This window comes from Arachis ipaensis, chromosome B8 (assembly GCF_059453495.1).
Source record: "Arachis ipaensis isolate K30076 ecotype BB chromosome B8, ASM5945349v1, whole genome shotgun sequence".
Classification (NCBI taxonomy): domain Eukaryota; kingdom Viridiplantae; phylum Streptophyta; class Magnoliopsida; order Fabales; family Fabaceae; genus Arachis; species Arachis ipaensis.
In genome coordinates, this window is record NC_142443.1 from 53,272,219 (window position 1) to 53,297,797 (window position 25,579).

At 39.1% G+C, this 25,579-nt stretch overlaps 1 non-coding gene across 1 annotated transcript; it reads right to left on the reverse strand.

The window, feature by feature from the left end:
• Window positions 1–7,165: 7,165 nt before the first annotated feature.
• LOC148548115 (small nucleolar RNA R71) lies at window positions 7,166–7,273 on the reverse strand. Its single transcript, XR_015897935.1, has one exon. It is a non-coding gene; the product is annotated as a small nucleolar RNA R71 (small nucleolar RNA).
• Window positions 7,274–25,579: the final 18,306 nt, after the last annotated feature.

A 25,579-nucleotide genomic window follows, 5' to 3' on the forward strand; every position in this document is an offset into this window, starting at 1 on the left:
TGGCCGATCCAAAGTACTGCGAGAGACTTAGGAGGTTCCATAGGATCTGTAGCAATAGGGATGATGAAAAGAACTATGAGCTGTTATCGCCTGATCCTGAGGAGAGGGTTAGTTTTCCTCCTTTGACTTAGGGAGAACGACCCTTCTTCTATGCTTATGACTACTTCTTTAGTCAGTTGAAAATCACTATCCCTTTTACTGGTTTCGAGACCGACCTCTTATGGACCTGCAATGTGGCCCCTTCTCAGCTTCATCCAAACTCTTGGGGTTTTATAAAGATCTTTCAGTTGTTGTGTCAAGAGCTGGGTATTCAACCTACCCTAGCTCTCTTCCTTTATTTGTTTGTTTTGACCAAGCCTGGGGTAGCCAAGAAGAAGGCCTCTTGGATTTCCTTCCGAGCTACTCAGGGAAAAAAGGTATTTTCGATGTTTGACGAGTCTTTTCGTGATTTCAAGAACTACTACTTCAAGGTCCGAGCTGTTGGGGATGCTCGACCTTCTTTCTAGATGAGAATAATGAGCCCACCTTTCCTTTGTGGTAGAAAAAGGATACGGTGGTGGTTAATTATCCCTGGGAGAGTTTGAGGTGGAACAAGCTTTTGTGGGTGTTTTGGAGGAGCACCGGGGGGAACCTCCTCACTTGGATACCAAGAGGTTTCTGGGAGATCCTTCCCTCCTTCGTGCTAAACTGGGTAGCATCCAACTTCTTTTCTGATTACTTTCCTCTGTTTTTTGCTGACTTATCCCTTCCTTTATTTTTAACTTGTTTTCCTAGTGTCTTTTTCATAGATGGTGAAGTCTAGCGACTCCATGAAGGCCTTCCGTAGGGCTAAGAAGGCGTCGGCTGCACAAAACTTGACAGCGAAGACCCCGAGAGAAGGGTCTTCTCGGGTTCATCTGAAGAAGCCGACTTCTGACACTTTAGGCCCGAGGAAGATCATTCCGACACCACAGGTTCGGATGATTCCTTCTTACCCTGTTCAACCGACCTCTGGTGCTGCCTCCTCTCCTACCGCTACTGGTCCTCCTCCAAAGCATCCAAAAACTATTGGTACTTATGATCTGAATAGCCAGGAGTTTGACAGCGTGGGTTTTACCACCGAGGTGATATCTCGTCATGGTAAAGTTCCCTTGGATGATGTGTCCATTCTTCGTCATCTAGATTTTATTACTAGTAATAGTATTCGGATGACCAACCTTGGTGCGGCCTTGTTTCGTGTTGTTCGGGATTCTCCGGTTCATGCAACTAAGGCTTTTATGGAGGACGCCAAGTCGGAGTTCGACAGAATTAAGAGCTTGAAGGATGAACTAGATTCTAGGGTGGCTAAGTTGGAGTTGGATGTGGAGAAAGAAAAATCTCGTGCTAATGCTGCTGAAGCAACTGCAAATCTGGCTGAAGAAACGGTAAAAAAGTACAAGGAGAGCTACACATGTACCTATGGCGAGCTGCATGAAATTAAGGAGAGGCTTCAGTCTGCCCAGGCTGACTATGCCGAGCTCCAGGGTCACCTAGTGAACAGTGTGACTGATGTGTATGAAAATTTTAAGGCGGGTCCAGGTTCTTGCCCCTGAGCTCGACCTTACTTTATTCAGTCTGGATAATGTGGTGGAGGACGGAAAGATCGTGCCTGCCCCGGATGACGAGGACGAGGGTGGTGCATGAATTGTGAATCACACTTTTCACAACTCGTACCACTAACCAGCAAGTGTACTAGGTCATCCAAGTAATACCTTACGTGAGTAAAGGTCGATCCCACGGAGATTGATGGCTTGAAGCAAGCTATGGTTATTTTGCAATTCTTAGTCAGGAAATTAATAATAAAAATGGTTGGGTTTATGAAGAGTAATTAACATAAAATAAATAATACTTTTTGTGCAGTAATGGAGAACAGATTGAGGTTTTGAAGATGTTCTGTCATCTGAGTCTCTGCTTTCCTACTGTCTTCTTCTTCATGCACGCAGGTCTCCTTCCATGGCAAGCTATATGTTGGTGGATCACTGTTGTCAATGGCTACCATCCATCCTCTCAGTGAAAATGGTCCAAATGCGCTGTCACCGCATGGCTAATCATCTGTCGGTTCTCACTCATGTTGGAATAGAATCTATTGATTCTTTTACGTCTGTCACTATGCCCAAAACTCGCGAGTTTGAATCTCGTCACAGTCATCCCTTCCCATATCCTACTCAGAATACCACAGACAAGGTTTAGACTTTCTAGATCTCAGGAATGACCGCCAATAATTCTAGCCTATACCACAAAGACTCTGATCGTGAACCAGGAAGCTAAGAGATACACACTCAAGCTAGTGCAGATAGAACGGAGGTGGTTGTCAGGCACGCGTTCATAGGTGAGAATGATGATGAGTGTCACAGATCATCACATTCATCAGGGTGAAGTGCGAGTGAATATCTTAGAATAGAAACAAGCGTGATTGAATGAAAAACAGTAGTAATTGCATTAATTCATCGAAACACAGCAGAGCTCCTCACCCCCAATCATGAGGTTTAAAGACTCATGCCGTTAGAAATACAATGTGAAGTGTAAAAATGTCATGAGGTACATAGTAAGTCTCTAAAAGTTGTTTTTATACTAAACTAGTAGCTAGGGTTACAGAAAATGAGTAACTAAGTGCAGATACTGCAGAAATCCACTTCCAGGGCCCACTTGGTGTGTTCTTGGGCTGAGCATTGAGCTTTACACATGTAGAGGCTTCTCTTGGAGTTAAACACCAGGTTGCATCCTGTTTGTGGCGTTTAACTCTGATTTGTAACCTGTTTCTGGCGTTTAACTTCAGAATAGGGCAGGAAGTTAGCGTTTGAACGCCAGTTTGCATCTTCAAAACTCGAGCAAAGTATGAACTATTATATATTGTTAGAAAGCCCTGGATGTCTACTTTCTAACGCAATTGAGAGCGCACCAATTGGGTTTCTGTAGCTCCAGAAAATCTATTTCGAGTGCAGGGAGGTCAGAATCCAACAGCATATGCAGTCCTTTTTCAGCCTCTGAATCAGATTTTTGCACAGGTCCCTCAATTTCAGCCAAAAAAATACCTGAAATCATAGAAAAATACACAAACTCATAGTAAAGTCTAAAAATGTAAATTTTGCATAAAAATTAATAAAACATAGTAAAAACTAACTAAGTCATACTAAAAACTACCTAAAAATAATGCCAAAAAGCGTATAAATTATCCGCTCGTCACAACACCAAACTTAAATTGTTGCTTGTCCCCATGCAACTGAAAATAAAATAGGATAAAAATAAGAGAATATACTATAAATTCCAAAATATCAATGAAACTTAGCTCCAATTAGATGAGCGGGACTAGTAGCTTTTTGCCTCTGAACAGTTTTGGCATCTCACTTTATCCTTTGAAGTTCAGAATGGTTAGCATCTATAGGAACTCAGAATCCAGATAGTGTTATTGATTCTCCTAGTTCAGTATATTGATTCTTGAACACAACTACTTTATGAGTCTTGGCCGTGGCTTTATGCACTTTGTTTTCCAGTATTACCACCGGATACATAAATGCCACAGACACATAACTGGGTGAACCTTTTCAGATTATGACTCAACTTTGCTAGAGTCCCCAATTAGAGGTGTCCAGGGTTCTTAAGCACACTCTTTTTTCTTTGGATCACGACTTTAACCGCTCAGTCTCAAGCTTTTCACTTGACACCTTCACGCCACAAGCACATGGTTAGGGACAGGTTGGTTTAGCCGCTTAGGCCAGGATTTATTCCTTTGAGCCCTCCTATCCATTAATGCTCAAAGCCTTGGATCCTTTTTATTACCCTTGCCTTTTGGTTTAAAGGGTTACTGGATTTTTGCTCTTGCCTTTTGGTTTAAAGAGCTATTGGCTTTTTCTGCTTGCTTTTTCTTTTTCTTTCTTTTATTTTTTTATTTTTTATTTTTTTATTTTTTTCGCAAGCTTTGTTCTTCACTGCTTTTTCTTGCTTCAAAAATCAATTTTATGATTTTTCAGATTATCAATAACATTTCTCCTTTTTCGTTATTCTTTCAAGAGCCAACAATTTTAACATTCATAAACAACAAATTCAAAAGACATATGCACTGTTCAAGCATTCGTTCAGAAAGCAGAAAGTATTGTCACCACATCAAAATAATTAAACTAATTTCAAGGATGAATTCGAAATTCATGTACTTCTTGTTCTTTTGTAATTAAAGCATTTTTCATTTAAGAAAGGTGATGGATTCATAGGACATTCATAGCTTTAAGACATAGACACTTGAACACTAATGATCATGTAATAAAGACACAGACATGAATAAACATAGAGCATAGTAAACGAAAAACATAAAAATAAAGAACAAGAAAATTAAAGAACGGGTCCACCTTAGTGATGGTGGCTAGTTCTTCCTCTTGAAGATCTTATGGAGTGCTTTAGCTCCTCAATGTCTCTTCCTTGCCTTTGTTGCTCCTCCCTCATAGCTCTTTGATCTTCTCAAATTTCATAGAGGAGGATAGAATACTCTTGGTGCTCTACCCTTAGTTGTCCCATGTTGGAACTCAATTCTCCTATGGAGGTGTTAATTTGCTCCCAATAGTTTTGTGGAGGAAAGTGCATCCCTTGAGGCATCTCAGGAATTTCATGATGAGGAATTTCCTCATGCTCTTGTTGAGGTCTATGAGTAGGCTCTCTTGTTTGCTCTATCCTTTTCTTAGTGATGGGCTTGTGAGATGAATCTCTCCATCTCCCATGACTCGGATGTGGAAGCAATTGTCTTCCCTTTCCTCTTTCTAAAGGTTTCTCCGGCATTTGGTTCCATTAATGGTTATAGAAAAACAAAAAGCAATTCTTTTACCACACCAAACTTAAAAGGTTTGCTCGTCCTCGAGCAAAAGAAGAAAGAAAGTAGTAGAAGAAGAAGAAAATAGAGGAAATGGAGGGAGATATGTGGTTCGGCCAAGGGGTAGAAGTAGTGGTTGTAATGTGTGAAGGGTATTTGGGAAAGAGTGTTATGAAAAGGTGAGAGAGAGAGAGAGAGAGAGAGAGAGGTCGGTGATAAACCACTATTTTATGGTTTATATTGTGTTTAATTGTGTGGTTTTATCATGATCCTTACCCACTTATTCATTAAATTAGCATGCATTTAGATTTCCTTCCTGAATTTATTACATGTTTGAAAACTGCTTCCTAGAGACTTTAATTATTTATTTTTAATTCTCTCTTATTCCATTCGATGCTGTGATCTGTGTGTTAAGTGTTTCAGACTCTATAGGGCATGAATGAGTTGGAGATTGGAAAGGAAGCTAGCAAAAATAGAAGAAACACAAGAATTTTGAGGAGATAACCAGCGAGAAGTGACGCGGTCGCATGGCTCACGCAACCGCGCGAAGGAGAGCAAATCGCAGCGATGCGGCCGCATGGCTCACGCGGCCGCGCGGATTGGAAAAGCTCTGGCGACGCGGTAGCGTGGACGACGCGAACACGTGGCGAGGAAAAGCACGAATGACGCGTCCGCATGCATGACGCGATCGCGTGACATGTGCGATCTGCATAATCTGTAGAATTCGTTGGGGGCGATTTTGGACCCTATTTCGACCCAGTTTTCGGCCCGGAACAGCAGACTAGAGTCAGAGAACATGCAGAAACAAATAACATATTCATTCAGTCAACAGTTTTTAGATCTAGTTTTACTCTCTTAGGTTTTTCTCTCTAGGTTTTAGAATTTTAATTTTCAATTGGTCTTAGCATTGGAACATTGAGAAGAGTTATTCCCTCATCAAGACTTCGTCATTCTAGTTCGTTTTCTCAACTTGGTTTTATTCTTCCATGTTCCTTGTTTTGTTCAATTTTGTTATTTGAATACTTTTATGATTATTTAATGCAAGGCTTATTTCTTTTTAATTTAATTTCAATTCCAATAATCATGTCTTCTTTTAATTCCCTTTTATATGCTATGGATTCTTTATTTACAATGCGTGAGTAGTTTCCTTACTTGAAGGGGAGTTGATTAAAAGGAACTCTTGAGTTGGAAGGATTGAAGAAAAATTTGTAATTGGGCTAAATGTTGGATTGCTATCCTGTCACCAACGCCAATCCCTTTGAAGTAAGTGGGTTGCAACTTGTGAATAGATCTGGCATCCCAGCTTGTTTGACTTTCCCTTACTTAGTAAAGGATAACCAAACAGAACAACCATTAATTATAAATTAATCTTACAATCACTCCATCAATAGTAGAAATTCCAACCAATCAACTCCCAGTCAAGGCTTTTATTCATATTAATTAAATTTCCTCAATTTAAATTCCAATTTACCCAACTCAACTTCTTCGAACATCTGATTAATAAGATAGCACACTTTTCTGCAACTCATTGGGAGACGACCTGGGACTTAAAACTCCCAGTAATTTTTAATTCAAACTCTCTGTGACATACTTCTAAATTGATAGGCAGATTTTCGGTGAGTTAAGAACTATACTTGCAACGTAACTATTTTAATAATTTTTAATTCACCAGCTTCTGCGTCTCATCAATTTTTGGCGCCGTTGCCGGGGAGTTGCAATAGAGTGCTAATTTTATTAATTAGAATTTATTTATTTGCACTTTATTTTATTTTGCTACTATGAGCTGCATGTTTCTTCCGTCAAATGACGCGTTCACTTCCTGGTCCGTGCCTGCTAATATTCGATCCTGAAATTGAAAGGACAATTTCACGAATAAGGCGAGAACAGCGTCGGTTAGCCCGCTCTGAGGGCGGATCTGAAAGTGAATCTGAGGAAGAAACCAGTCCCCGTTCTACTGATTCGGTTGTTTTACGCGCAGAAAACATGGCAGCTAGGAGAGTTACCATCCAGGAGGAAGGAGCCCCTGATTTTACAATGCAACCGTTTCAAGCGCATCATCCAGCGGTAGCTACAGATTTTGAAATAAAGCCCGCACTGCTAAATTTGATGCCCAAGTTTCATGGCCTACCTGCTCAAGAGCCTATTAGGCACTTGAGGGATTTTCAGGCAGCCTGTTCTACTGTCAGGCGTGATGGCACTGATGAAACTTCAATTCTGCTGAAAGCTTTTCCGTTTTCTCTTGAGGGAAAAGCAAGAGAGTGGTACTACACTCAACCTCTAGCAAATGTATCCAACTGGGATACACTCAGAAAGGAGTTTCTGGAGAAATTCTTTCCATCTGAAGTTACTTATAAACTGAGGAAGGATATCTCTACAATTGTTCAGGATGACAATGAGACTCTCTTTGAATACTGGGAGCGCTTCAATAATCTTCTGGAAGCATGCCCCCACCACATGATTGACAAGATCGTGCTACTCAGCTATATTACATAGGGTATGAGGCCCCAAGATAAGACCACACCGGAAAGTGCCAGCAATGGGTCTATGAAGAAGTACAAGACCACTGATGAAGCTTGGCAATTGATTAGTGATTTAGCTGAATCCACTAGGAACCACAGACAAAAGCAAGACCGTTTAAAAGCTGTTGCAGAAGTATCTTCTAGCGGAGAGACTGCTGCTCTAACTCAAAGCATCTGTGAAATGACCAACTTGCTGAAGCAAATGTAGTTGAATCAACAAGCTCAGCAAGCTCAACCTCCTCCACCACAGCAAAACCAACAACTAGTTCCACAAAGAATTTGCGGAATCTGTGCTGATTATAGCCATTACACTGATGAATGCCCGCAGCTCCAACAAGAAGACAACATGGTGGCATCCACTCACAACTTCTATGACCGCCCCAACCAAGGGTACAATCAAAGTGGAAATAATAACCATGGATGGCAGGACAATTCAAACCAGAATTGGAGGGACAACAATAACAGGGGAGGCAGAGATAATCAGGGAAATCAGAGGTGGAATAATAACAACAACAGGCAGCAAAATCAACCTTACAGAACACCTCACCTGAGGCAGAACCAAGGACCACAGAACAATCAGCAGCAGACCTCTCAATTTACTCATTCTTCTTTATCTTCTAATGAAGATCTACTACAATCTTTTGAGAAAAGACAACAGACCATGGAAAGTAACATCATGAATAGCATTAACACCGGTCTGAATGGTCTCACCTCTACTCTGCAAGCTTTTATGACATAGCTTGGATCAGCACAAAATTCCAGTAACCAACCTTCAAGCACCACTGGAATCCCCTCTCAACCATTACCCAATCCAAAAGAAGGCATTAATGCTATCACCCTGAGGTCCGGAACCACACTGCAGAAGAGAAATCAGGAGGAACCAAGCTCACCAGAATACGCCTCAGCTAAAGAGGTGGTAAAAATCGAAGATGTTGAAGAGGAAGAGGATATACAGGACATAGCTGAAGAAGAGATAACTCAACCACAGAAGGAAGCACCAAAAGGTGCAGACACCACAGACAACACTACTCCTATTCCATTTCCACAACTTGCAAGGAAGCCCAGGAAGCAGCTGAAACCCGATCCTAAAATGGTAGAGATATTCAAAAAGGTTGAGGTAACTGTTCCCTTTTTTGATGTTATTCAGCAGGTACCTAAATATGCAAAGTTTTTAAAAGACTTATGTATCCATAAAGACAAAATTAATGAATTAGAAACCATTCCTTTAGGTAGTTCTATATCTGCCTTAATGGGAGGATTACCTGAAAAATGTAGTGATCCAGGTCCTTGCATAGTTAGTTGTACTATTGGTGGTGTAGTAATTTATGATTGCATGTGTGATTTAGGAGCATGTGTCAGTATAATGCCTTTGTCTATATATGATGTTTTGAGGCTCCCTCCCTTCAAAAGGTCGGCAGCTCGTTTTGTGTTAGCAGATAAAAGTATTATTACAGTGGCTGGAGTTGCTGAAGATGTTTTGGTGAACATTAAAGGGCTCACATTTCCCACTGATTTTTATATCTTGGAGATGCCCCACAATGATTCAGATAAGCCATCATCAATCCTACTTGGAAGACCATTCCTGAAGACATCAAAATTCAAATTGGATGCTTTTTCAGGAACATACTCCTTTGAAATAGATGGCCGCATAGTAATCTTTAATCTGAATGGAGTCATCGACAACCCCCCAGAAGATCGTTTTATCTTCCAGTGTGATGTCATAGACGAAAGTGTGGCTGAAGTTCAAAAGGAAGAGTTTGAAGAGAGGCACACTGGACAAGGTCCCAGTGTGGGGACCCTCTTAACTGACAGTGAGGGCACTTCACCATTTTCATAAGCCCCAGATAATCCAGAGCCTGCCCATGATCAAAAGTTAGAATTGAAACCTCTCCCTCCACATCTCAAATACGCTTATCTTGAGGATGAACAGAAGCTTCCGGTCATTATCGCAAGGGAACTGACTTCTCAACAAGAAAAGCAGTTACTTGATGTACTGAGGAAGCATAAGAAGGCAATTGGGTGGAGTTTGGCAGACATAGTTGGAATCAACCCTCAAGTATGTGAGCACAGAATATTTTTAGAAGAGGGAGCAAGACCTGTCCGTCAACCCCAAAGAAGAATGAATCCCACCATCTTGGAAGTTGTAAAAAAGGAAGTGACCAAACTATTGGAAGCAGGTATCATATATCCCATCTCAGACAGCGAATGGGTAAGCCCAGTACAAGTGGTGCCCAAAAAATCTAGAGTCACTACAGTGAAGAGTGAGCATGGAGAGCTCATAGCAACTAGAGTTCAGAATGCTTGGAGAGTCTGCATTGATTACAGGCATCTCAACCAAGCTACCCGTAAGGATCACTACCTACTTCCATTCATTGATCAAATGCTGGATCGCCTGTCAGGTAAGTCACATTATTACTTTTTAGATGGTTACACAGGTTATTTCTAGATTCATATAGCTCCTGAGGATCAGGAAAAGACTACTTTTACATGTCCTTTTAGGACTTATGCTTATAAGAGAATGTCCTTTGGCTGAAGTCAGCCGTTTGAAATCATGTGCGATGCTTCCAACCATGCAGTAGGAGCAGCGCTGGCTCAGCATAAGGTAAGGATCCTTTTGTTATTGCCTATGCGTCTAAGACTTTAGACACTGCCCAGTCCAATTATACTACTACTGAGAAAGAGCTTCTTGCTATTATTTTTGCTTTGGATAAATTCCGGGCTTATTTACTTGGTACTAGAGTAGTAGTGTATTCGGACCATGCAGCTCTAAAGTATCTATTAGCTAAAAAGGAATCCAAACCAAGACTTATACGTTGGATACTGCTGTTACAAGAATTTGATTTAGAAATAAAGGATAGGAGTGGTAATCAGAATTTAGTAGCAGACCACTTGAGTCACCTTGAACATATTAAGGATGATTCTACTCCTATAGATGATAATTTTCCTTTTGACAACCTGCAAGCAGTATCTGAGATAATCCCTTGGTATGCACCTGTTGCTAATTATTTAGTTAGCCGCACATTTCCTCCACATTTTTCTAAACATCAAAGAGACAAGCTGAAAAGCGAGTCTAAATATTATATATGGGATGACCCATATTTATGGAGATGTGGCGCTGACCAGATAATCAGACGTTGTGTGCCTCAATCAGAATTTCAGTCCATTTTAGAGGCCTGTCACTCATCTGAGAGTGGAGGACATTTTGGCCCTTAAAGAACAGCTAGAAAGATCTTAGACTGCGGATTCTGGTGGCCTACTCTTTTTAGAGACGTTGCTGAGTTTTGTAAATCCTGCCCCCCATGCCAGAAATTTGGTAATATATCCAGGAGGGATGAGATGCCTCAACAATATATGCTCTTCTGTGAAATTTTTGATGTTTGGGGCATTGACTTCATGGGTCCATTTCCAAATTCTGATGGATATTTTTATATATTGTTAGCTGTGGATTATGTTTCCAAATGGGTGGAAGCAATTCCTACCCGCACTGATGATGCTAACACTGTTGTTTCCTTTGTGAGAAACCATATTATATGTCGCTTTGGATCACCACGAGTGATCGTGAGCGATCAAGGCACCCATTTTTGTAACAGGAGACTAACAGGATTGATGAAGAAGCATGGGATAATCCATAAAGTTGCAACTGCTTACCATCCCCAAACTAATGGGCAAGCCGAGGTGTCGAACAGAGAAATTAAGCGTATCTTGCAAAATATAGTAAAGCCTCATAGAGAAGACTGGAGCACCAGGCTACAAGATGCACTGTGGGCATATAGAACATCATACAAGACACCCATTGGGATGAGTCCCTTCCGCTTGGTTTATGGAAAAGCTTGTCATCTCCCAGTTGAAATAGAACACAGAGCCTTCTGGGCAGTTAAGGAGTGCAACATGGGAATTGAGAATGCCGGAGCTAAAAGGAAGTTGCAACTGCAGGAACTGGAGAACCTTCGCCTAGAAGCTTATGAGAACTCCAGAATTTACAAGGAAAAGATAAAAGTTGTGCATGATCAAAACATCAAGAAGAAAGAGTTCCAACTTGGAGATTTTGTCCTCCTTTACAAATCTCGACTAAGGCTCATACCCAGTAATTTGAGATCAAAATGGGAAGGTCCATACAGAGTAGAGAAGGCTGAACCGTACAGAGTTTATCACCTAAACCATCCTTCAAGCTCTGAACTTATTAAGGTTAATGGACAACGCCTGAAGCTGTACCATGGTGAGAAGGTGCAGAAAAATAAGGAGCTTGAGATCTTCCGCTTGGAAGATCCCCACATCGCAGCAGATTGAGCTAGTGGAGCGTCCAACTTACGGACGTTAAAGCAAAGTACTTGGTGGGAGACAACCCACCGCGGTATGATCGTTCTTTTCTTCACTTTTAGTTTTTCTTCTTTAATAACTCTTCTCTTTATTAGTGCTTTCATGCTCTTTTATTTACATGTCTTTATATTTCCCCAAAAAAAAAAAATTTTGCCACGCGATCGCATCAGCGACACGTCCGCGTCGCAAAAGGGGTGGAGAAAACAAATAAACGAACAGAGAGTTTGGCTGGAGCATGGCTGGAGGTGTGCCAATGGCACAAATCGGCCCACGCGACCCCGTCCCTGACGCGTTCGTGTCGCATAGGAATCATGGCCTAACACACGACTGCGTGCCCCACGCGGCCGCGTGCCCTGAGTTTTCGACGTAAAAGGGTGCACATCAACATTTTGTGCGAGCGTGATGCTGGATTGGTGCTGGAGGCACAATCCTTGTCACGCGACCGTGTCGCTGATGAGCGGATAATTTATACGCTTTTTGGCATTGTTTTTAGTATATTTTTAGTAGGATCTAGTTACTTTTAGGGATGTTTTTAATAGATTTTGTGTTAAATTCACATTTCTGGACTTTACTATGAGTTTGTGTGTTTTTCTGTGATTTCAGGTATTTTCTGGCTGAAATTGAGGGACTTGAGCAGAAATCAGATTCAGAGGTTGAAAAAGGACTGCTGATGCTGTTGGATTCTGACCTCCCTGCACTCAAAGTGGAGTTTCTGGAGCTACAGAACTCGAAATGGCGCGCTTCCAATTGCGTTGGAAAGTAGACATCCAGGGCTTTCCAGCAATATATAATAGTCCATACTTTGGCCAAGAATTGACGATGTAAACTGGCGTTCAACGCCAGCCTTCTGCCCAAATCTGGCGTCCAGCGCCAGAAAAGGATCCAAAACCAGAGTTGAACGCCCAAACTGGCACAGATACTGGCGTTCAACTCCACAAATGGCCTCTGCACGTGCAACATTCAGGCTCAGCCCAAACACACACCGAGTGGGCCCAGGAAGTGGATTTATGCATCAATTACTTACTCATGTAAACCCTAGTGACTAGTTTATTATAAATAGGACCTTTTACTGGTCTTTTTGACCATCTCTGGTCTCAATTTTAATCCATTGTTCATCTTAGGAGACTATTGATCTCGTTTAGGGGGCTGGCTGACAAACCCCAATTTGACGGTTTATCTTGTATTGAATTTAGGGGATTTTATCACCTTTTACCCACATTTATTCAAGAAATAGCATGGTTTTGTATATTCTCCTTTAATTGTGCTTGAATGTGAAAACATGCTTTTTAGGACTCAAAATAGCTAAATTTAATTCACCTTGATTCTATTAGATGCCTTGATATGTTTGTTAAGTGATTTAAGGTTTAGGAGGCAAAGATTGGATCAAGGGAATGAAGAAAGAAAGCATGAAAAGTTGGAGAACTCATGAAGAAATGGAAGAACCGGAAAGCTGTCAAGCTGACCTCTTTGCACTTAATCGGCCATAACTTGAGCTACAGAGGTCCAAATGATGCGGTTCTAGTTGGGTTGGAAAGCTAACATCCGGGGCTTCGAAACGATATAAGATTTGCTATGGTTGAACCGCGCATGGTGACGCGTACGCGCATAGTACGCGCACGCGCCGTTGCTGCCACCTGGTTCACTTAAAACAAAACGTGGCCAGCGAATTCTAAAGCCTTGTGGGCCCAATCCAACTCATTTCTGATGCTATTTAAGCCAAGGATTGAAGGGAGAATGAGGATACTTTTCATACTTTAGAAGTTAGTTATCATTAGTTTAGTTTTAGCTTAGTTTAGTAGTGAGAGTTAGTTTCTAGAGAGAGGAGCTCTCACTTCTCTCTAGAATTAGGATTAGGTTTAGTTCAATAATCTTAGATCTAGATTTTTAATTCATGCTTTCATCTCCTTCTACCTCTCAATTCTTTGTTGTTACATTCATTCTTCTTCCATTCTTTAGTTGTAATTTCCTTTATGTTGTTCTTATATTTTGTTGTAGATCTACTATTGTTCCTTCCATTTTCTTTCAATTCAATAAGAGGTAATTCATAATAATTGTTCTTCTTTGCTTTTCTATTGTTGATCTCTTGCCTTTGTAGTTGTAGATTCCTTTAATTCTTGCAATTAATAATGTTTACTTCTATTGCACTCTATGTGTTTGTTGAAATGCTTCTTCTAGATATAGTGTAGATTTTGTTCCTCTTGGCCTAGGTAGAGTAATTAGTGACACTTGAGTTATCTAATTCCTTTGTTGATTGATAATTGGAGAGATTGCTAATTGGTTTGGAGTGCACTAAAACTAGTCTTTCCTTGGGAGTTGGCTAGGACTTGTGGCTCAAGTCAATTCATCCACTTGACTTTCCTTTAATTAGTAAGGGTTAACTAAGTGGTAGCAATGAACAATTCTCATCACAATTGAGAAGGATAACTAGGATAGGACTTCTAGTTCTCATACCAAACCAAGAGCCTTTTATAGTTGTTAGTTTATTTTCATTGCCATTTACTTTTCATGCTTCTTATCCAAAACCCCAAAATAACTCATAACCAATAACAAGACACTTTATTGTAATTCCTAGGGAGAACGACCCGAGGTTTGAATACTTCGGTTATTAATTTTAGGGGTTTGTTACTTGTGACAAACAATCTTTTGTATGAAAGGATTATTGTTTGCTTTAGGAACTATACTTGCAACGAGAATTCATTTGTGAAATTCTAAACCATCAAAAATCCAATCATCAAAATGGCGCCGTTGCCGGGGAATTGCAATGGTGTTATGTTATTGGTTATTGTATATATGTGAATATTGTGAATATGTTTGCCTTTTGCTTCTTTGTTAGTTCTTACTAGTTTTTAGGATTTAATTTTCTTGCTTATTATTTGATTTTATTTTTATTTTCTCTTGCTATAATGAATTCTCACTTTGGCTATGAGTGTGATTACAACTATGTTGTAGGTAATGGGGGCTACAATGAAGATGTGTATCAAGAATGGGATAACCAAAGGTGGGAAAGGCCACATGCACATGATCAATCTTCATGGCAACAACCTCCACCAATACACTATGAAGAAGAGCCATTCTTTGATGCATATCAATCTAATGGCTATGGTGAACTCCCTTGTGACTTTCAAGAACCACCACCATATGCCTATGAGCCATACCCTCAACATAACCCTCAACCATACTCAAAAGCCACTTTTCACCAACCACCTTCATATGACCCTCATCCATATCCACTATTACAACAACCGTATGAGCCATATGAACCACATATAGAGCCACCACCATCTCAACATCACCACTTCCAAGAGCCACCCCCTCCATGTTATTACCAAGATGAACCACCTCAATTGTATGAAAATTTTCAACCACAAATATATGAAAATTTTCAACCACAAGATGAATACCACTTTCCACCACAACCTCCCATGGAAGAATATTCATGTCCATCAATCCAAGAGCCATATGATCCTAATCATATTATCCAAGAGGAACAAGAGTCAAGGGATCATCTCAAGGAAACATTGGATCAACTTCAAGCAACCATGGAGCGTGTTGTGCAACAAGTGGAAAGAGTAGAAATTATTGAACCACCACAACTCTACCAAGAAGAACCACCTTCCTACTATGAACCCTTCCCCCAATTTAATGAACCCTTCCACCCACCCCAATCTCTAATGGATGAAACCCTTGGTGTTCTTGTTCAAGGGCAAGAAGAGATGAAAAGGGATGTGCAAAATATCATGGCCACCTTGGATGCGGTAACAAATCAATTAGCCTCCCAATGCTTGAACACTCAAGGAACTTCCATGGCTACATGTGGAGAATCAAATGAAGAACATAGCATGAAGGAGAGATTGGAAACTCCGGTGGAAAATAAGGGAAGTTGTTTTGTATTGGAACAATTGGAGGAAGCTATGATTATTGAAGAAAGGGAAGAATTGGTTGAAGACTTAGGAGATGCGGAGCCTCCATGGGAATCTAGAATTGAAGAAAACCCCTCCAAGATGATTGAAATTGATGCTAGGAAGGAAAGTGCACACCTTCCAAGACATATTCCATATGAAGATTTGGATGGGATAGAGCAAGAAGTGAGTTCCCTTGGTGATGAAGATCAAGCATCAAACCTTAGTGGTGAAAATTCCTTTGAGCATGAAGAACCTTCTCCCAACAAGATGGAAAGCAATGTGGAGGTAAATTTTTCTTACCCTCCCATTTATGACTTGAGTAGGAAAAAAGGTTTATATAAAATTGTTGAACAAGGGATTATAATTGAGAAGTCTTGTGAAGAGGTGGAAATCCCTAGAAAAAGGAGGATGGGAATTGAATACGCTTTATCAAAACTCTTGGAGTTGTCTTTGCCTAGGTTGCCATCTACTCCTTCATTTGAGTGGGTGAAGTTTATTTCTATTAGCTTTATTATCCCACTTGAATATGGTTTGCTTGAAACGGATGGCCAACTTAGGGAGCTTTGTGGGATGACGGGTAAACGAAAAAGGTTTTGTGGTTGGCGTTGCAAATCGAGGCTCATTATGGTTGATGCATCAAACATGGGATATAAAGGTTGGAGTAGTGCTCAATTAGATGGGTCTAGGAGGATTGTTGGCCACTATATAGAGAATTCACCTCACTCACCACCCGGTTGGACTAATAATGATGATCAACCTCAAGACGGGTGTGAAAACAAAGTGTGGGATCCCGGATTACAAGAGGATCAACTTTGGGAGCCCCAAGCTTGTGAAGAACTCCATCAAGACTTGGCTCAATCCATGAAGAATCTTGGGGCACAATGGAGAACCAAGCATTGGTGGGAGTTCCAAGATGAATACAAGCACAAGCCACCTTGATGAGGAGCTCCCCATAAGTCCAACTTAAGGACAATAAACAAAAGTGCTAGGTGGGAGACAACCCACCATGGTAAAATCCTTTCATTTTCTCTTTTGTATATATTGGTAGAATTAGTTTAATTTCATGTTTTGTTTAGTTAGTTGAGTATGTTTGGTAGTTTAAGTATGTTAAATAAGGTTTTATGGTGTTTTGGTAGCTGTTTGGAGGTTTGGAATGCTTGGATTGGTGCAAAAACATAGAAAAAAATTTTTGAAAAACAGAGCACCATCCACGCGTACGCGTACATGGCGCGTATGCGCACGTCCAGTATTTTCGACCATCCACGCACGCGCGCCATGCATGCGTACGCGTGGATTGAGAAGTTCCACCCTCCATACATTTTCCAGAGAGTTGTGCCTGCGCCGCGCCAACGTTGTGCCTCTGGCACAAAACCCATTTACGCGCTCGCGCACATGACGCGTATGTGTCACTCTCGAAATAAGCCATCCGCGCGCGGATTTCCTTTCTTCACCACATTTCTTTTCTTCTCCTCTTTCTATTTCTTTCCTTCTCCTTTCTCCTACCCCTCATCCAACACTTCCAAACACCATTGACAACCATTTATTTTAGTTAACAAATTAGTTAGTTAGTTAGTTGATTGGTTAGTTTTAGTTTAGTTTTCATTTTATTTTCTCTCTTTTCATCATAAGTGTTGGAGTATTGACTTTGTTTACTATACATTGCTATATCCCTTATTGCCTAAATGCTATTTTAGCATGAATGTTTTTAGATAATCTTTGTTGGATTCTATGATTGAGGCTATATTTTGTTACTTGGTTTTGAGTTCTTCATGCTTACCTTTTGAAAATACCAAGTGATGAGAATTGTCTTCGAGCTTATAACTCTTTTGAATTGCATGTTGTAGCTAGCCACCATGTGATTTGGATCCTTTTCCCTCGATTAGGCAATCTCTTGATGGATAATGTTGAGCATTTACCTTAATGCATTGTATTTCATGATTATATCCATCTATATGTTTGACTTGAATGCTTTCATGCTTCTCTAATGCTTGTCTTACCTTACAAGCTTACTTAAAGCATCTCAAGCACACTAGGATAAGTGAAGTGCATGCTTCTTTTGTGACATAGCTCTTTATACTAATGTGTGTTCTAAACCGTGCAATTTAGAATTCACACACCTAATACTTCTTAATGTCACACTAATTCACTCACTCAATTCTAGTGATTTACCTCATTCCAACAATGTATGCTTCCTTGCTTTTATATCTTCTCATCTTATGGTGTTATATTTTTGTTTTTCATAACGAATGCACCACAAGCAACCATGGAAATGGAAGAAAGAACACATAGCAATCCGGAGAGTCGTCGTACCCCCTTGCTCATCTTTGAGTGCACCGAGGACGGTGCAAACTTTTAAGTGTGGGGAGGTCGTCCGACGATCGGCAATCTTGGGTGACAAATTTCTAACTCCAATACTTTTGCATTTCATTCTAGGATTTTAGGATTTTTACTTGCATTTTCTTATTTTTGCATATGCACACACAATAAGCTTAGTCAAAATAATGAGAATTTTTCAAGATTTCTATCTATAGGGCATGTCAATTGATTTGAGTGAAAACTTTTCATAGAACTTGCTTGAATTATATATATTATGGATCATGTTTTGAGCTAAGAACACAAGCTTGTGAGATTTGAGCCTAATGGTGTGGTTACATCTTATAACCACTTATTCTTCCTTCTTGTGTGCATTATTCTCTTTCTATGATTGTAATCTTTGATTTGTTTGATTCTTTATGTCCATTATTTTGTGTATTCATGCATTTATATGATTGAGGCCATCATTTTATTAGCTCACTTACCCAAATAGCCTTACCTTTTATTTTCCATTGTTAGCCAAATTTAAGCCTACGATTAACCCACTTGTTCTTAATTTAGCACATTACAAGCCGTAAAGCGAAAAACAATAAATGTCCTTATTTGGATCTTTGACTAGCTTAGGCTAGTGTGTGTGAGTATCATTCAAGTGTGGGAACCTTGGGACATTGGGTGAATAAAAGGGTAGTTTTGTATTATTATTGTAAATATTGGGAATTGGGTACATGCTCATGTATTGATTAAATGTATAGACCTTATGCATTGGTACTCTTGTATATAGTTTGAAAGAAAGAAAAAATGAGAAAAACAAAAAAAAATATATGAAAAGTATAGAAAAAAATGGAAAAAGAAAGAAAACGAAAAAGAAAGAAATAAAAAGGGGACAAAATGCCCCAAGGTGAAGCTCAATAAAATCAATGCATAAGTGTTGTGAAATGAAAAAGAAAATGCATGAGTATGTGAAAAAGTGAAGAATGGGTAGCTAGATTAGAACTTAATTGTATAGGATGTCATAGGTTAGGTGGGAAGTTTAAGCTTATCAAAGATTCAAATTTCAAGCTCACTTGACCAAATATGCATCCTACCTTGACCCTAGCCCCATTACAACCAATGAAAAGACCTCATGATACTTGTATGCATGCATGAAATAAATGTTGATTGTTAGAAGAAAAACAAATCTTGGAAAGCATGAAATAGAGGAGAATTGAGTGAATCAACCCTAAACACTTGAGTGAATAGAGTGCAAACACTACCGGTGAGGGTTCGATGCTCAATTACATGTTTTCACCTATGATCATCATTCTTCATGCAAGTTTGTAAAAATATTTAATAACTCAATTCAATTGTGGATTAGACTTGCTAGTCCTTAGCCCTTGTGCATATATGTTTCTTGGGAATTGATTTATTTTGACCAAGCACTTGCATTCATTTAGATAGTTGCATATAGGTAGATTGCATTTAGTTAGTTTCCATTGAATAAATGCCATACCCTTACTTCATTCTTGGTTTTAAGCATGAGGACATGCGTGGTTTAAGTGTGGGGAGGTTGACAAACCCCAATTTGACGGTTTATCTTGTATTGAATTTAGGGGATTTTATCACCTTTTACCCACATTTATTCAAGAAATAGCATGGTTTTGTATATTCTCCTTTAATTGTGCTTGAATGTGAAAACATGCTTTTTAGGACTCAAAATAGCTAAATTTAATTCACCTTGATTCTATTAGATGCCTTGATATGTTTGTTAAGTGATTTAAGGTTTAGGAGGCAAAGATTGGATCAAGGGAATGAAGAAAGAAAGCATAAAAAGTTGGAGAACTCATGAAGAAATGGAAGAACCGGAAAGCTGTCAAGCCGACCTCTTTGCACTTAATCGGCCATAACTTGAGCTACAGAGGTCCAAATGATGCGGTTCCAGTTGGGTTGGAAAGCTAACATCTGGGGCTTCGAAACGATATAAGATTTGCTATGGTTGAACCGTGCATGGTGACGCGTACGCGCATAGTACGCGCACGCGCCGTTGCTGCCACCTGGTTCACTTAAAACAAAACGTGGCCAGCGAATTCTAAAGCCTTGTGGGCCCAATCCAACTCATTTCTGATGCTATTTAAGCCAAGGATTGAAGGGGGAATGAGGATACTTTTCATACTTTAGAAGTTAGTTATCATTAGTTTAGTTTTAGCTTAGTTTAGTAGTGAGAGTTAGTTTCTAGAGAGAGAAGCTCTCACTTCTCTCTAGAATTAGGATTAGGTTTAGTTCAATAATCTTAGATCTAGATTTTTAATTCATGCTTTCATCTCCTTCTACCTCTCAATTCTTTGTTGTTACATTCATTCTTCTTCCATTCTTTAGTTGTAATTTCCTTTATGTTGTTCTTATATTTTGTTGTAGATCTACTATTGTTCCTTCCATTTTCTTTCAATTCAATAAGAGGTAATTCATAATAATTGTTCTTCTTTGCTTTTCTATTGTTGATCTCTTGCCTTTGTAGTTGTAGATTCCTTTAATTCTTGCAATTAATAATGTTTACTTCTATTGCACTCTATGTGTTTGTTGAAATGCTTCTTCTAGATATAGTGTAGATTTTGTTCCTCTTGGCCTAGGTAGAGTAATTAGTGACACTTGAGTTATCTAATTCCTTTGTTGATTGATAATTGGAGAGATTGCTAATTGGTTTGGAGTGCACTAAAGCTAGTCTTTCCTTGGGAGTTGGCTAGGACTTGTGGCTCAAGTCAATTCATCCACTTGACTTTCCTTTAATTAGTAAGGGTTAACTAAGTGGTAGCAATGAACAATTCTCATCACAATTGAGAAGGATAACTAGGATAGGACTTCTAGTTCTCATACCAAACCAAGAGCCTTTTATAGTTGTTAGTTTATTTTCATTGCCATTTACTTTTCATGCTTCTTATCCAAAACCCCAAAATAACTCATAACCAATAACAAGACACTTTATTGTAATTCCTAGGGAGAACGACCCGAGGTTTGAATACTTCGGTTATTAATTTTAGGGGTTTGTTACTTGTGACAAACAATCTTTTGTATGAAAGGATTATTGTTTGGTTTAGGAACTATACTTGCAACGAGAATTCATTTGTGAAATTCTAAACCATCAAAAATCCAATCATCACTGGCCATCTCGGCCATGCCTGGACCTTTCACTTATGTATTTTCAACGGTAGAGTTTCTACACTCCATAGATTAAGGTGTGGAGCTCTGCTGTTTCTCAAAGATTAATGCAAAGTACTACTGTTTTCTATTCAATTCTTCTTATTTCTCTTCTAAGATATCCATTCGCACCCAAGAACGTGATGAAGGTGATGATTATGTGTGATGCTCATCACCATTCTCCCCTATGAACGCGTGCCTGACAAACACTTCTGTTCTACATGAATTAAGCTAGAATGAGTATCTCTTAGATCTCCTAACCGGAATCTTCGTGGCGTAAGCTAGAATGATGGCGGCATTCAAGAGAATCCGGAAGGTCTAAACCTTGTCTGTGGTATTCTGAGTAGGATTCAATGATTGAATGACTGTGACGAGCTTCAAACTCGCGAGTGCTGGGCGTTAGTGACAGACGCAAAAGGAGGGTGAATCCTATTCCAGCATGATCGAGAACCGACAGATGAATAGCCGTGCCGTGACAGGGTGCGTGAGCATATTATTCACTGAGAGGAGGGGTTGTAGCCACTGACAACGGTGATGCCCTTGCATACAGCCAGCCATGGAAAGGAGTAAGACCGATTGGATGAAGATAGCAGGAAAGCAGAGGTTCAGAGGAACGAAAAGCATCTCCATTCGCTTATCTGAAATTCCTACCAATGATTTACATAAGTATCTCTATCCCTATTTTACTATATAATATTCGAAAACACCATTATCACTTTATATCTGCCTGACTGAGATTTACAAGGTGACCATAGCTTGCTTCATACCAACAATCTCCGTGGGATTCGACCCTTACTCACGTAAGGTATTACTTGGACGACCCAGTGCACTTGCTGGTTAGTTGTATCGAAGTTGTGACAATTATGAATTAAGATCAAAGCACCAAGCTTTGGAGCCATTACCAGGATTTGTTTGAGCCTGGAGATCACAATTTCGTGCACCAAGTTTTTGGCGCCGTTGCCGGGGATTGTTTGAGTTTTCGGCAAGCTTTTGGTCCGGTAACATCAGTGCCAGATTCCCTTTTGATCCGGCAACAGCACCAAGTTTTTGGCGTCGTTGCCGGGGATTGTTTGAGTCTTCGGCAAGCTTTTGGTCCGGTAACATCAGTGCCAGATTCCCTTTTGATCCGGCAACAGCACTAAGTTTTTGGCGCCGTTGCCGGGGATTGTTTGAGTTTGGACAACTGACGGTTCATCTTGTTGCTCAGATTAGGTAATTTTCTTTTTATTTTATTTTCAAAAATCTTTCAAAAATATTTCTAAAATTCTCTCATCTGTTTTCGAAAAAAATAAAAATGTTTTCAAAAATTTATTCAAAATTTTTAAGAATGAATTCTAGTGTTTCATGAAGCATGTGAAGCCTGGCTGGCTGTAAAGCCATGTCTAAATTCATTTGGACTAAGGCTTGCAATTTGTTATCAAGAGCAAATTAGTTGTTGCTCATCCACCTGCTGCTGATCCATGATCACCTGCTGAAGCTTGGCTGGCCATTGGCCATGTCTAGTGTTTTGGACTGGAGCTTTCTTTGAAAGCTTGGCTGGCTAGTGAGCCATGTCTAATTCCTGGACTGAAGCTTTAGACTAAGAAAGCAAGATTCCTGGAATTCATGTTAAAAATTTTGGAATCCTTATTTTTCTTTTTCATATAATTTTCGAAAAATATAAAATAAAAATCCAAAAAAAAAATTAGAAAATCAAAAAAATCAAAAATATTTTCTGTTTCTTGTTTGAGTCTTGAGTCATATCATAAGTTTGGTGTCACTTGCATATACATCTTGCATTGTTTCGAAAATATCATGCATTCATAGTGTTCTTCATGATCTTCAAGTTGTTCTTGATAAGTCTTCTTGTTTGATCTTGATGATTTTTTGTTTTTTGTCTTTTATTGTTTTTCATATACATTTTTGAATTCTTAGTGCCTAAGCATTAAAGAATTCTAAGTTTGGTGTCTTGCATGTTTTCTTTGCATTAAAAGTTTTTCAAAATTGTGTCTATGATGTTCATCTTGGCATTCAAAGTGTTCTTGGTGTTCATCTTAACATTCATAGCATTCTTGCATGCATCACATGTTTTGATCTAAAAATTTCATGCATTACATAATTTTCATGTTTTTCATAAAAATTTCAAAAATCAAAAAAATATCTTTCCCTTTTTCTCTCATCAAATTCGAAAATTTGGATTGACTTTTTCAAAAATTTTTAAAATCAAATTGTTTCTCATGAGTCAAACCAAATTTTCAATTTGAAAATCTTATCTTTTTCAAAATCTTTTTCAAAAATCAAATCTTTTTCAAAATTCTTAGTTATTTTCGAAAATTCCAAAAATATTTTTCAAAAATCTTTTTCTTATTTTTATACCAAAATTTCGAAAATAACATAAGCAATTAATGTTTTGATTCAAAAATTTGAAGTTTGTTACTTGCTTGTTAAGAAAGATTCAAACTTTAAGTTCTAGAATCATATCTTGTGATTTCTTATGAATCAAGTCATTAATTGTGATTTTAAAAATCAAATCTTTTTCAAAACTAATTTCAATCATATCTTTTCAAAAATATCTTCTTATCTTATCTTTTTCAAAAATATCTTTTCAAAATATCTTTTCTAATTTCCTAACTTCTTATCTTTTCAAAATTGGTTTTCAAAATTTGTTTCAACTAACTAACTAACTTTTTGTTTGTTTCTTAACTTTTTCAAAACCACCTAACTAACTCTCTCTCTCTCATTTTTGAAAATATCTTCCCTCTTTTTCAAAAAAATTCCCTTTTAATTAACTAATTATTTTTATTTTTTATTTTTTGATTTCAAAAATTTGCGAAAATTACTAACATTTTTCAAAAACCATTTTTTAAAAAAATCACTAACTCTTTTTCAAAATAATTTTCGAAAATTATCCCTCCCCCATCCTATTCTATTTATTCATTCATATCCTAACATCTCATCTCACATCTCTTCCATCCGTACAGTTGTGTTTCTTCCTTTACATCACATTCTTTGTCTCCCCCTCTTTTCTTCCACTCACACAGGAATCCCTATACTGTGGTATAAAGGATCTCTATTATTATTATTACTTTTCTGTGCCTTCTTCTTTGTCATATGAGCAGGAGCAAGGATAAGAACATTCTTGTGGAAGCAGATCCAGAACCTGAAAGGACTCTGAAGAGAAAATTAAGAGAAGCTAAATTACAACAATCCAGAGAAAACATTTCAGAAATTTTCGAACAGGCAGAGGAGATGGCAGCCGAAAATAATAATAATGCAAGGAGGATGCTTGGTGACTTTACTGCACCTAATTCCAATTTACATGGAAGAAGCATCTCCATTCCTGCCATTGGAGCAAACAACTTTGAGCTGAAACCTCAATTAGTTTCTCTGATGCAGCAGAACTGCAAGTTTTATGGACTTCCATCTGAAGATCCTTTTCAGTTCTTAACTGAATTCTTACAGATATGTGATACTGTTAAGACTAATGGAGTAGATCCTGAAGTCTACAGGCTCATGCTTTTCCCTTTTGCTGTAAGAGACAGAGCTAGATTATGGTTGGATTCTCAACCTAAAGACAGCCTGAACTCTTGGGATAAGCTGGTCACGGCTTTCTTAGCCAAGTACTTTCCTCCTCAAAAGCTGAGCAAGCTTAGAGCTGATGTTCAAACCTTCAGGCAGAAAGAAGGTGAATCCCTCTATGAAGCTTGGGAAAGATACAAACAGTTGACCAAAAAGTGTTCCTCTGACATGCTTTCAGAATGGACCATCCTAGATATATTCTATGATGGTCTGTCTGAGTTATCTAAGATGTCATTGGATACTTCTGCAGGTGGATCCATTCACCTAAAGAAAACGCCTGCAGAAGCTCAAGAACTCATTGACATGGTTGCTAATAACCAGTTCATGTACACTTCTGAAAGGAATCCTGTGAGCAATGGGACGCCTATGAAGAAGGGAGTTCTTGAAGTTGATACTCTGAATGCCATATTGGCTCAGAATAAAATATTGACTCAGCAAGTCAATATGATTTCTCAGAGTCTGCATGGAATGCAAGCTGCATCCAACAGTACTCAAGAGGCTTCTTCTGAAGAAGAAGCCTATGATCCTGAGAACCCTGCAATAGCAGAGGTAAATTACTTAGGTGAACCTTATGGAAACACCTATAACTCAACATGGAGAAATTATCCAAATTTCTCATGGAAGGATCAAAAGCCCCAACAAGGCTTTAATAATGGTGGAAGAAACAGGTTTAACAATAATAAACCTTTTCCATCATCAACTCAGCAACAGACAGAGAACTCTGAACAAAATGCTTCTAATTTAGCAAATCTAGTCTCTGATCTATCTAAAGCCACTGTAAGTTTCATGAATGAAACAAGGTCTTCCATTAGAAATTTGGAAGCACAAGTGGGCCAGCTGAGTAAAAGGATCACTGAAATCCCTCCTAGTACTCTCCCAAGCAATACAGAAGAGAACCCAAAAGGAGAGTGCAAGGCCATTGACATAAGCGCCATGGCCGAACCTGTGAGGAGAGGAGAGGACGTGAATCCCAAGGAGGAAGACCTCCT